Source organism: Canis lupus, chromosome 10 (genome assembly GCF_003254725.2).
Source record: "Canis lupus dingo isolate Sandy chromosome 10, ASM325472v2, whole genome shotgun sequence".
NCBI lineage: Eukaryota > Metazoa > Chordata > Mammalia > Carnivora > Canidae > Canis > Canis lupus.
In genome coordinates this window covers 10,933,853-10,947,696 of record NC_064252.1, presented here as the reverse complement: position 1 = coordinate 10,947,696, position 13,844 = coordinate 10,933,853, and the positions used below count along the sequence as shown (strand labels likewise).

At 40.0% G+C, this 13,844-nt stretch overlaps 2 long non-coding RNA genes across 6 annotated transcripts in view; one reads left to right on the top strand and one right to left on the bottom strand.

Moving 5' to 3' along the window:
• LOC112677886 (uncharacterized) overlaps positions 1-13,844 on the top strand; it is a 142,879-nt gene that overhangs the window by 29,046 nt on the left and 99,989 nt on the right. The gene's annotated exons all lie outside the window — the stretch shown is intronic.
• The window catches only part of LOC125752057 (uncharacterized), a 101,583-nt gene continuing 100,378 nt past the window's right edge, over positions 12,640-13,844 (bottom strand). For all 4 annotated transcript variants that reach the window (XR_007413366.1, XR_003147247.3, XR_003147248.3 and 1 more), the window contains one exon: positions 12,640-13,327. This is a non-coding gene — a long non-coding RNA (uncharacterized LOC125752057). The remainder of the gene's footprint in view (positions 13,328-13,844) is intronic.

Here is a 13,844-nt window from a genome sequence, read left to right as displayed (position 1 = left end):
ACTAATTATATTACGAAAATTGAATGCCACACACCAATTCACTTAGATTGTATTGATCGTGATGAGCTAATTACTTTAGATTTATGATCTGAATAATTTATTATTGTGCAACCCACCCCACATTAGTGGTTTTTGCAAAGTAGTACAGCAAAGCAATCTTTTGCCAACTTCTATTCATGTTTGAAGAAGAATTTCCTATACATATATCAAAATCTGTCACCACAGACCCCAGACATGTCAAGTTAAATAATGCACTGACAGAGATATAGAGAACATTTATAAAGGGAGGTTCCTTTCTAAATGGGAATGATTAAAGAAAGATGCATTGTTGCAGTTAAACAAAAGTCTTACCACTGTGACTCTGCCTTGAATGCTGTTCCCAGAAGGACCTCAAAGGTATTATTCACATAATCAACTACAGGCAGGACATATGCTTCTTTGGTTCTACTGGAGCCAAGTGGCTATTACAGTTGTAGGTGAGAACTAGGTGTAGTATTGAAAGAAGAGTGGGATGAAAAAGAGGGAGAAGTTTTCATTCATTCATTCATTCATTCATTCATCTACTCAATATGTATTTTTTCTTTCCACCTTTAGGAAGTATAATTGACAAAAAGTATATATATTTAAGGTGTATAAAGTGATGATTTGATATATGTATACTTTGTGAAATAATTCCCACAATTAAGCCTATTAACATATCCATCACTTCCCCATAATTATCATTTCTTTTTTTCTTTTGTGGTGCATTCAATATATATTTATTGATCTTCTAATATGTGCCACACTCTGTGTTTGTGTTGGCAGCAGAAAGTGAGGAAGGGAGAATAGAAAAGAAAAGAGGACAGCTTGACAAGGGACCACCTGGCTTTTTCCTGGTCTCATAAAGTTTACAGGTTGTGTGTGCATGGGGGAATTATCTAATAAATAATTAGACAATTTATTATGCTGGCCATATATGAAACAACAACAGATATAAGGTATTATGAGAAAGAATGACTAGAAGAACTAATTTAACCTTTGGAGTCAGGAGAGGTAGCTGGTAGGTGTAGTCTTGCTCAGGGTAAAAAAAAAAAACAAACAAAACCAAAAAAAAAGAAAAAAGAAAAAGAAAGGCATGACTCATAGTTGATAAGCAGCACAATTCAGATATCAAATATTCCTTTTTTAAAAAAAGATATCGAATATTCCTAATTAAGTGTGAGTTTCTAGACCTTTAAAAGACATGGAATCCTGCATGTGGTGATTTTCACTATTAAGCTAATAAAGCAAACCAGAATCAACAGGATATTAAAAAAGTTCTAATTGGCCTTAGCTACCGAATGACTTTTGTGAAAAAGATGGTTTTAAGGAAGGGTGAGGCTGGTGAGTGGGTAAAGAAAATAGCAGGTCTAGGAGACAAGTTCAGAAGGCGTCAGGAGCAAGCAAGAGGTAAACAAATGGTGCGACAGGCTACGGAGCCAGTGAGGAAAACTGGCATCAGGTTCACAGGAAATGAAGCAGGCTCTAAGGCCGCAGGAAGTGGAGCCCTCGGTGAACCTCCAGCAGAGGAATCTGACCTGGACAGGAAGTGAAGGGCATCATCTGAGGGAGCAGGAGGGGAAGACCGTTTTTTTGTGTTGGTCATAATGAGGAAAATAAGTATCAGTTACATAAACTTTGCTAACGTTCTGTCCTGTTTGGGGGTTTAGGCAGTTTCAAGAGTCTCTAACAAAATAATCTGGCCTTCTGGGAGGTATTTGTGAGGGACAAGAACAAAGAGAAGAAAGACCGGAGAGCGGGGAATTGCTGTGGGGATGTCTTGCTTTGGCTCCCTTCTGGATAACACAAGATATCTGTCTTGGGTCCAGATCAGAAGGAAATAGGTCCCCTCCCATCTCCCTTCTCATGATGATGTGATCCATAGGTGACTCTTGGTTGAGGTAAATCTAATTTGTGTTATAATAAGACCAAAGTTTGAGGAGTGGGAAATAGTTAAGAAGTTGTTTGTTGGAGATTATACGGATAATTTATTCTGTTTCGACTGAAGGAGGAAAAGGATAAAAGAAGCCAAAACCTCCACCAACTCCCCTAGTGTAAATGGGGGAAGGAAACACACTGACAAGCTACCACTGAGAATATATGTAAATATGATTTTTTTTTACCAGTCGTAAACAATGTGGTATGAGTAAAGACGGGAAGAAACAAAAATAACCAGCATTAAGTTAAAAGGGATAATTAGAGGAGCCAAAATAAGAGGTGAATGTTGCAGAGAATCTAGCTAACTTTAGAGACTAGAGATTCCTTCAAACATTTCTTTTCAAGGGACTGTGGGATTTTACATATTTTAAGATGTAACAAAATCCTAAATGTAAAGGTCTTAAATACACACAAACATTTTTTGCTTTTTTCTCTGAAGGGAGGAGACACTAAGAGATGTGTTCTTGGCTGTCATTTGGAGAATAGCTTCTAGTACATTTTATTTTCTGTTAAAAGCTCTGGAGAACAGTTGGCAAATAGAAATTGGTCCACAGAAATAACATAGCTTCCTGGAACTTAGAGGGGGAAGGAAATGGGTGGTTTCTTTAATTACTATAGTATTTGTGGTGTGTGTGTGTGTGTGTGTGTGTGTGTGTGTGTGTGTATTATAACTAAAGATAGCTTTCTGGCTAATGTCCTCAGGAGGGAAGGTGAACCTGGAAATTAATGAATTCAAAAGTGTATACAGTTGTGTTGAATTTGATAAGTAAGACAATAACGCTCTTTGTTTTTAATATCCTGGCTAGATCAGAAGGAGTGGATTGAAATTGGTTCTTTGATATTTAATCAGTTTAAATTAAAGGACATTATTATTTACATATGGAGAGCTAATGACTTTAACGTAGGCAAGAAAGCTTATTTACAACAAAGATGCAATTGGGGGTGGCAAGAGGAGTGTCAATAGGGCCTTAATTAATTGATTTGCTAATTATTCTTTTCTGCTGGGTGTTACAGAACTTTTACTAATGAGCAGCTGTAACAAGAATGCTGCAACAAGTTATCTGGACTTACTAGTAGTAGCAATAGCTACTTGGACATTTTAAGATATTTTTAAATCCTTTTTAAATCCTCTTTTATGCTGAAATTATGGACTTTATAAACTTGAAGAACTAAATGTATTCTTATATGTACCCTTATTTATCAGCTATGTCCAGGTCTGAGCTTAAAAGGCGTTTAGTGAAGTCTGAAATAAATTAGGGGACAGATTTGTATTTAAGTAAAAATTTAAAATCTATCTCAAAGCACTGCCAAGTATTTAATTTTTCTAAAGATAATGATTGATAATAGATACATTTATGATCTATGGTATAGAAGTTCAACTTTTCTGTAGGCTTACTTTTTTTTTTTTTTTTTTTTTGCATTTCTTAGAAAGTCATGATACCAGAGAAATTCAGAAATCCCCAGGAGATACTGTGCAAATGCAAACTTATGTTTTCTTCCACATGTTCACTTCTCATAACTCCTTGACCCAAACCCTTCACTTCATCTAGTTTGTGAGCCCTATACACATTTTTTCCTAAGGCATGCTCACTCTTGACACCAAGTTTTGGCTTAGGCTGTGCCTCCTGCCTAGATGCTGTCTCTTATGCCTACACTGATTGGGAGTGGCGGTGAGGGGTAGGGGTGGCTAACATTTACTAAGCATGTATCATGCTGTAGGCACTCTATTGGCAATTTACACACATTGTTTAATAATGCCCCCATTTTACAGATGTAGGAACCAAGGCTTAGAGAATACCAGTGGCCTTGCCAGTAATAAGTGGTATAAAGTCAGAATATGAATCTAGGTCTTGTTGTTGTTGTTGTCATTTCTCGACTTAATCATAGAGTGCCTTGAATTGCTAAGGCCTGATTTCCCCAACCAGATGGTCAGCTGCTGGCAGGCAGGGACCTTATCTTTTAGACTGCACAGAGTAGATACTCAATAGTTATAGCCTTCTGTTGAATTGAAAAATAAAATGTAAAATGTCAAAGAATTTTATAAATAGATTAAACATTGGAAGAAAGAAAGAAGTCTCAGAAAACTAGTTTCTCAAAATCCCTACATGAATGCCACAAGACACTAGTTCTGTGTGAGCCAGGGCTACCTCCATGGGCATCTAGAAATGTGGGGGGCTTTTCTTAGGGTAACAGGATACTGTAGTTAGTGGGTGGAGGACAGGGATGTCAAACGTCCTACAGAACATGAGAAAGTTCCATAAAACTGCCAGTCCTCACATGCTAATCATGCTCCTGCTGAGCAGCAGCACCTGGCTTTGCAGCCCAGTGATGGAAAATGTGTGCCCAGAAGCTAGGTTGACTTCTGACCTAGCTTCACATCTTTCTAGCTGTGTAACTCCCATCATGTCAACTTTGTGCTTTCTACTCCTGACACACAGTTAGTGCCCAATAAAGTCAGTTATAATTCACTGCTTCCACAGAAGTAAGTGTCCCCAATGGCAAGAAATGATCTTTGAGGAGTCACAGAACTTACTAGACTACTAGTAACAATGTATGAATCAAGATGTATTCTAAAATGGTGCTTCTTGAACTTGACGTGCTTACAAGTCTCCTGGAAATTTTGTTAAAACACAGATTCTGATTCAGGGGTCTGGGGTGTGAATCTGCATATCTGACAGGCTCATGATGCTGGTACTGTTGTCTGTGGACCAGGAGTTGAGTGGTAAGATTTTCTAAAGTAACTTGGGGGAGTAGCTCACTTAAACAAACAATCAAGCATTTATTGCATATTTATTGATATCTTAAGTTATAGAGATGGAGGTAATATAGGTTGGATATAAAGAGTATAGGATTTGATTTCTTCACAGAAGGAACTTCCATCTGTTTTGCCACTTGAGGGAGAGAGAGAACATTTTCCATGGATAACCAATGGAAAACTATATTTCTCAAGAGAAAAAGGCAGAGAAATACTTTCTACCTGTGTTTCCTCATTAAAAAATGGCATTTGGAGTATCCAAATAATTAACAATTTTAGAGGAGATACTACTGTAACTAAACAAATGAAAGACTTGGCTGCTATTCTCAGATGCAGGATGGAAGCCTTGCATATCTCAGGACTAACGTGAGCTGCGTGTTTGAGTTTTTCTGTGTGTGTATGTGTGCAAGCTGGCAAGTGTCCGAGGTCTTTGCTAGGCAACTGCTTTCTTAAATATCGATAGAGAAGGGGGATCTAAGAACCTCCCTATAGCCCCCAAAGATTAAAACTCTGAGTTAAGGGGCAGAAGTTCCTAAGGCACCCTTGACTAGGAACTTTGCATATTTTAGGCAGTGGAAGTTATTTGAATATAGTCATTGAGAGAAGAGACTACTCATTATCCACTTAAAATACTTCCCGGCTGCAGCATGCTGTTGTACTGAAGCCAAAGCAATTGGCTTTGCATTTGGCCAGCTGATTTAGCAAGAAATTTTGCAAATTATGCAGTCCTTACAGATGGTGCTGCTGGGTTTGTTAGAATGTTTTAAAACACTGACATACTTGACCATGAACTGAATTTCCAGCCTCTTAGAGCTACTCCAGCCAATTCTAGACTCTTTCCACAGGCAGCTGGAGACCAGGAACAGACCTTTCCTGTAACCTTATGATAAATGATTTCCTTTAAAAACCACTCGTATAATAAAATAACTTGGTGGTAAGCTTGGCCAAGGGGAACTCCTGGAACTTTTCGGTATCCTTGCTTATCTCTGAATTGCTTGAGTAACATTTAAAAATGGTTCCTAATTGTCTTTCTGGTGCTCTGCCTGGAGGTCGAGGAGGAACATTTCTAGGAGGGATGATGTGTGCCCTGCCACTGTGAAGCAGAAATCCCCGAGAGACTGTGATGAGGGCCTATGCCTGAATGTGTAGAGAAAGAACAGCTGGAGGCTGTGGCTTTCTCCGGAAAGAGGTTTCTAAATTTGCCTCTAGAAGCTATTAGAAAGTTGAAGGTACTGTATCTCTTCGGAGACCCATTTCTTGCTCAGATCTTTGCAACAAGGACTTTGCCTGATCTTTGCCGTTAACTGCTTGCTTGTTTTCTTGGTTTCTATCTGAATCATCAGCTTTTATCAATCTTCCTCGATGCCCTTTTGGTTGTGCTTATTTTGGCTTTACGTAAGCAGCATCTCTGGATGCATGAATGAGGCAGATAAAATTCCCCAGGGTTACTGAACTGCCCTTCATTTATTTTTAGCACTGCAATGAATTTACCATAGCCCACAGCATAATTCAATCACTCTAAGCCAGAGAGCAAAATCTGAGGGTTTTTTGCTTTTTTTTTTACCTTTCCCAGAGGCACTTGGTATAGGCTAAGCTTAAAGGCACATAATTCAATCACTGATTATTCAAGATAAATCATACCTAAGCTTCTATATTTATCAGATTGGCACTGTCAACTAGATGTTCAGCTCTCATTCTTAATTTTGTGTTGGAAGCTGCACAAAGCCTATTGTGTCCTCTGTGTGTGGCTCAGGCAATGCAGAAATGGAAAAAAAAAAAAAAAAAAAAAAAAGAAAAAAGAAAGAAAGAAAGAAAGAAAGAAAGAAAGAAAGAAAGAAAGGGCAACAAAAAAGTAACTAGTACCCTCTAAGGAACTGATGACAGTCAATGAATATTGACTGTCAGTCTAGTGACCGTTCTTAAGAGAACTCTTGGCTTATAGCTTGAGCTGATCTTTGCAGCACTTCTATCCCTAGGAACCCTCCATTAAGGTGACAACAGTGTGTCTTATTTACCACCACAACTTCAGATAGGGCCTTAACCTTTTCTGAATAGATGAGCTAGAAGGAGGCATTCATTCGCTGATTGATTATTCATTCATTCAACAAACTTTCATTGATGAACACCTATATTCCAGCTTGGAACCCTGGAATGGGATTTCTCCAACTTTTGATAGAAATATATTCTTACTGCCCACCATTTTGGTGGTAAGAGCTCCTTTATACCTCCTCCACTTCTTGAAAACATGCTCCTCTAAGGTGATTAGCTCAATGCTCTCATTCAGGCTTACTCATTTGCTTTGCCTCTACAGGGTCAGCGCTACGTCTCCTAGCAAAGTGACCCCTCCCACATGTGCGTGGTGCTATTTCTGTCACTAATTTCCTTCATACAGGGCCAAACTGAAGGTTAGGGCAATAGTTGTCTTGTGATGTGACCTGTGATGGCTTTGTGATGTGTCCACTTGGCTAGGCTGAACTACATCCCCCAGAATTCCATTTCTAATATGTTCCTGGCTATGGTGAGATACAAGGAAGATTCTTTTTGTGAAAATTGGGGGGATCCCTGGGTGGTGCAGCGGTTTAGCGCTTGCCTTTGGCCCAGGGCGCGATCCTGGAGATCCGGGATCGAATCCCACGTCAGGCTCCCGGTGCATGGAGCCTGCTTCTCCCTCTGCCTATGTCTCTGCCTCTCTCTCTGTGTGACTATCATAAATAAATAAAATTTTAAAAAAATTAAAAAAAAATTCTAAGGCTGTTATATCATTTAAAAAAAAAAAAAAGAAACTTGGAGGCTGATAGCTTGGCAGCAGCTATTTTGTAGTACACACATCCCCACTCCTAATTCAACCAAGCATCAATCTAGGTGCTGCTGTGAAGGGATTTTGCAGATGTAATTAAAGCCCCTACTCAGAAAAGAAAAAAAAAAAAGAAAATAAGAAAAAAAAAAAAAAAGCCCCTACTCAGTTGATTTTAAATTAACCAAAGGGATATTGTTCTGGATGATTTAATCAGTGGAAAGCCCCCCCCAAGTTTTATTGAGATATAATTGACATACAGCCCTGTATAAAGTTTAAGGTGCACACCATGATGGTTTGATTTACATTGTGAAATGATTACCACAGTGAGTTTAGTTAACATCCAACATCTCATATAGATACAGAAAATTAAAAAAAAATTTTTCTTGTGATGGGAACTCTTAGGATGTACTCTGTTAACAATTTTCAAATATACCATATAGCAGTATTAACCGAAGTCAACATGTTGTTCTTTGCATCCCCAGTACTATTTATCTTATACCTGGAAGTTTGTACCTTTGACCACCTTCATCCAAACCCCCTCACCCCCAAGGAAAGCTTTTAAAAAGAGGATTTAAACCCTTCAAGATGTCAGAGAGTCCACACATGAGGAAGAAGGAAAGTTGTAAAATCTTCTTCTACACTCTGGGGCAAAACTTAGTTGGTGTTGCTGATCTGCTGATTTGCCTTGTTGGTGTGAAGCAGCAGCTGGGCCTGAAATTGGTTTCCATTCCAGCTGGATCCTCATTTGATTTCACTGACTCTTGGGCCAAGTGTGTGTATTTGATTCCAGGACTGAAAGCTCTGGCTTCTGCAGGATAATCTCATCATCAGATTCATTCTTGTGAGGTCCCAACCTGCTTGTGATCTCTCTTTCCTGACTACCTGTCCTGTGGATGTTAGGCTTGCTTAGCCAACTCCTACAACTGTGTAAGGCAATTCTTTGTAATAACTAAATGGATAGATTAAAAAAAAATGGATAGATTAAAACTGGTTCTGCTTCTTTAGTTAAATTCTGACATGATATATGATAAGGAAGCAATTGTTTTCTTTAGATGTCATGAAGTTAGGCAGTTAGAAACATAAATGGCCACCAACATTCATTCATTTATTCATAACTATGCTAGGGTTGGCAATTTAGCAATAAACAAGGTAGATTTGGACCCTACCCTGGGAAAGCAGATATTGAGCAATATTTACAAGGATAATAAGGTTAGCACGGAGCTGTTAGAAGAGATAACTCAGAGATCTGACCCACTTTGACATGTCAGAGAAGGGAATAAGGCCATGGAGAGAGAGTAAGAGAGCATGACAACAAATGAAAGGCATCCAAGCAGTTCTTTAGAGATTTGTTCATGGTGGCAGGAGGGATGAGGCTGGAGCAGCAAGCCACAGAGGGACCTGCAAGCCAAGATAATGAAGTCTGACTTTCCCCGAGGGACAAACATTTCTATTTAAAAACCTTCATACTTTTTAAAAAAAGATTTTATTTATTTATTTGAGAGAGAAAGAAAGAGAGCATGAGCACAAGTCAGGGCAGGGCACAGAGGGAGAGGGAGAGGGAGAAGAGGACTCCCCACTAAGCAGGGAGCCTGATACTCTCCATCCCAAGACCCTGACTGAGATCATGGCCTGAGCCAAAGGCAGACTCTTAACCACTGAGCCACCCACGTGCCCCTAAAAATCTTCATACTTTTGGAACCCTGTATTTCTTTTTTATTTTATGATATCATACAAAACATAGGTTTCATTCTAAGCCTTTAAAGATTCCATGGTGTTAATGTGCTTGCTCCTGCCTCTGCTTTTATTTCTTTAAATTTTTTTTTCTACAGTCCTCTTGTATAATCCATGATGCTCTTTTTATGATGCTATTGTCACACTGGCTATTGTCATACTATTTTTAACCCATTCTCCTTCTTTATGCTTTGAATTCTCATAGCACACCTGTTACTGGAAAAAGAAAACAAAATCTGAACTCTTTTTTTAATAAATTAATTTTTTATTGGTGTTCAATTTACCAACATACAGAATAACACCCAGTGCTCATCCAGTCAAGTGCCCCCCTCAGTGCCCGTCACCCATTCATCCCCACCCCCTGCCCTCCTCTCCTTCCACCACCCCTAGTTCGTTTCCCAGAGTTAGGAGTCTTTATGTTCTGTCTCCCTTTCTGATATTTCCCACACATTTCTTCTCCCTTCCTTTATATTCCCTTTCACTATTATTTATATTCCCCAAATGAATGAGAACATACACTATTTGTCCTTCTCCGACTGACTTACTTCACTCAGCATAATACCCTCCAGTTCCATCCACGTTGAAGCAAATGGTGGGTATTTGTCGTTTCTAATAGCTGAGTAATATTCCATTGTATACATAAACCACATCTTCTTTATCCATCATCTTTCGATGGACACCGAGGCTCCTTCCACAGTTTGGCTATTGTGGACATTGCTGCTAGAAACATCGGGGTGCAGGTGTCCCGGCGTTTCATTGCATCTGAATCTTTGGGGTAAATCCCCAACAGTGCAATTGCTGGGTCGTAGGGCAGGTCTATTTTTAACTCTTTGAGGAACCTCCACACAGTTTTCCAGAGTGGCTGCACCAGTTCACATTCCCAAAATCTGAACTCTTAATACTAATTTACCTGACAATTCCCTTGTCTCCATGTTTTTCTGTTCTATCAAGACTCGCAGCCAAGGTTTGCAGTTCACCTGGCTTCATTATTTCTGGCTTGTGCCGACCTGGGGTAGAGGGAGCTCAGCCCTTCCTTGGGCTATTAACCCTTCCTGCCTGCTAAGCACCCTGATGCTCTGAGGATTTTCTTAATTAAGTAATTGAGCCACATACCATCCTTGAAAAGTGGGGCAGTAAATACCATCAGTTCCATGGCCTAGAGAGATAAGAAAGACTGCACTGAAGACGCTAGAGCTTATATGACAAAACCAATCACAAATTTGAGTAGGTTAAGCATGAGCTTAAACTTAATTTTTGTTATACTTTGCTCTTCTTCATTTTTCAAAATGCCCTCTTCAGGTCTCCCCTTTAGCTGCCTTTGGGGAAGCAACTAGGTAAAGAGGGGTGGAAAAAAAAAACCAGACTGATTTGGGTTGAAAATCCGGTTCCATCAGAGCCTATTCCTTTATCTGTAAAAGGAGAATAATATTCCCTACCTGTCAAATGACATGTATAAGGCCACTAGCTTAGTGCTAGGCACATAGATGGGGCTTGGTAAATTAGGGGTATTAAGTACTATGATCTTAAACAAGGTGATCTATCTAGTGGCAGAAGAAGAGGATTTAACTATATAAGCAGTTTACTGAACAGTTTTTTTTACCCTTTGTACACATGTTTATACAAGGAGTAAGAAGCATCATTTGCTTTAAGAGTAGCACCAGATCTCTCAAGGTCCAAGTCACTAGTCATGATAGATGGTCAGGCTCGTGGATTGTGAGGACACTTACAGAACTTGGCCAGACTTGTTTAAAAGTGAATTGGAGGGGGATCCCTGGGTGGCTCAGCGGTTTAGCACCTGCCTTCGGCCCAGGGTGTGATCCTGGGGTCCCGGGATCAAGTCCCGCATCGGGCTTCCTGCATGGAGCCTGCTTCTTCCTCTGCCTGTGTCTCTGCCTCTCTCTCTCTATGTCTCTCATGAATAAATAAATAAAATCTTAAAAAAAAAGTGAATTGGAGTTGGGGCGCCTAGGTGGCACAATTAGTTAAGCCTCTGACTCTTGGTTTTGGCTCAGGTCATGATCTCAGGGTCCTGGGAATGAACCTAGCGTTGGGCTCCGTGCTCAGTGGGGAGTCTGCTTGAAATTCTCTCTCTCCCTCTGCCCCTCCCCCTGCTTGTGCATGCTCCTGTGCTCTAAGTAAATAAATCTTAAAAAAAAAAGTGAATTGGAGTTAACTAAATTTATTGTGGTAATTATTTCTCAACATATACATCTATCAAATCATTATGTTGTATATTTTTAATACAATATTATGTGCTAGTCATATTTTAATAAAACTGGAAAAAAAAAGGGAAACTATCCTCACTGAAAAAAAAGTGAATTGAGTGAAAAAGTTTTGGAAATGGATACTGGTGAGGGCTGTACAACACTGTGAGTGTAATTAATTCCACTGAATTGTACACACAAAAGTGACTAAAATGCTAATTTTATGTTATGTATATTTTACAACAACAAAAAAATTGACCCTTCCCCACACACCAAAAAAAAAAAAAAAGAAAAAAAAAAGTGAATTGGAGAGAGGCCTGCTGGCTGTGTCTGAATAACTCCTCCTCCCACTCCCAAATGTAGGCTAGCTCAGTAATAACGTGACCCACTTAAGAATGAACAAACCATATAGGGACTACTGTTGTGAAATGCTTCTAGAATATGAGTGAGGAGGGTCCATACCTAAACTTGTCATCTTATAGATGAGGGTTTAGGGAGCCTGAAAGTGTGACTTGCTAAAGACTACACACACAGCACCTCAATCCCCTGCGAGTTGACTGCTGCTATTGTGCTACGTCATGCTATCACAGGAGCCTCTAGAGCATTCAAGGCCTCTGGGTGCTCAAGTGGGGCCTTTTCCTTCTACCTTTCCTCCAGGTACCTGACCCTTGTCTCTGAGCATCCAGTGGTTCTGAGCTCCCAACCTGCAAAAGCCAGGACTAGGGCTGAGCAGTTGAGCAGGTATGGGCTATGAGTGATGTCTGATGGTTCCACAGCTTCTATCCTACTGTCTGAACTTCAGCACCAGCCCTTAGACAGGTCACTCTCTTTCTCCTGCTCGGGCCTGTGAGTATGCCATTCCTTCTGCCATGAATACTCTTCTCCACTTTGATAATTCCTATTTATCCTTCAGGTTTCAGGTGAAACATGACTTTATCCAGAAAGCTTTCCTGTCCTCCCAGTCTATGTTAGCTCAGACCGTTGTGTGATTTTTTGGCAACCTACACTTCTTTTAACTCTTACCTCACTTATAATTACTTGTACTCTGTTTGAACTCCATGCATGAGGGCAGGGTCTTGGTCTTTCCTGTCCACCATTGTTTTCCAAGAACTTAGCACTGGGATGGCACATTGTGTTCATTAAAGAAACAAAAACCCTAAAAAGAAATCAAACCTGTCTTCTCACAACAGGGAGAATGAAGTTAATGATATACCTTTACTGCATTAACAGGCAAGAGTGGTCAAGAGAAGTAGGGCAGACACTGCCTTTAATCTAGAGACTGATCTGGGCACTGGACCAGTATCAATATCCAGTTGCTATTCCAAGGGAATGTACAAATGAGCAGGGTGGAGGGACTGGGTTTGATCCCCTACACCAGCATTGCATGCATGTGAGAACAAACAGTAAATCAGCAGCAGAGGGGATATAGGTTTGACACAAGGGAATGCTTGCTGGTATGATATTAAGGGTTGTTAAAAATGGGTCGGATTATAGAGGAGTAAGCCTTCCCTTGAGGCTTCAGAAAACAGGCCAGAGTTCCATTTCAGCTGGTTATTTTAGGCCTACCACAGGCAGCCAGGTAGACTTGACATCCTCTTAGGGTCCAATTGTTCCATTCCTCTGACCCCCTAAGAAAGCTCTGCACACAGTTGTTGCTAATAAACATGCAAGCAAGCACATACACAAAAGGGAGTTGCTTCTAGCTTGTCCTGTGGCTGTAAATGTTGTTAGTTCCTTTTCTATTGAACATTCTGAATTCATCTTTTGTTTAGAAAATCACTTCAGTCTTTAAGCACAGCAAAGCTCATTCCATAAAGGACTGGTTCCATATTTCAAAGTGAGAACTGCAAGGCATACCAACGTAACTCTTGCATTGACACACACCTAAAAAAGGGTGGAGAATTCAAGTGAGACAAGAGAATTAAAAAAATAACCTACTACTCTAATTCCAAGCATACAAATAAAGCGATATGGACATTGTTGCGTGTCCTACGCAGGGCGGAGGGACACATCTTCTCTTTCTCTGGTTTTAAAGTGACGGAAGAGAATGGTCTTGAATATGCAAATGAATCTAATTTAATTAACTTTTATGACCACAGCTCCTTTGAGATAACCATGGGAGCCAATTAGATTCCATTAAAATTTAGTCATTTCCCTGAAGCTTCAATGAGACACCCTTGTCTTCCTGAAAGGAAAAAAAAAAAAAAAAACCCGAAAAAAACCGTGAAAAGATCTAATCAGAGACCACAGAAAAGAGAGTTGTCTGCAGCAGCTCTGCTGTCTGCTGTTGGGTCTGACCAGATGCAGCTTCCACAGTTCTTAGCTCCACTTCATCACCCCTTGCCTGGCGCGGCCAGCAGCGATGTGAAATCATTCCAGGTCAGTCATGGAACTGCTGACC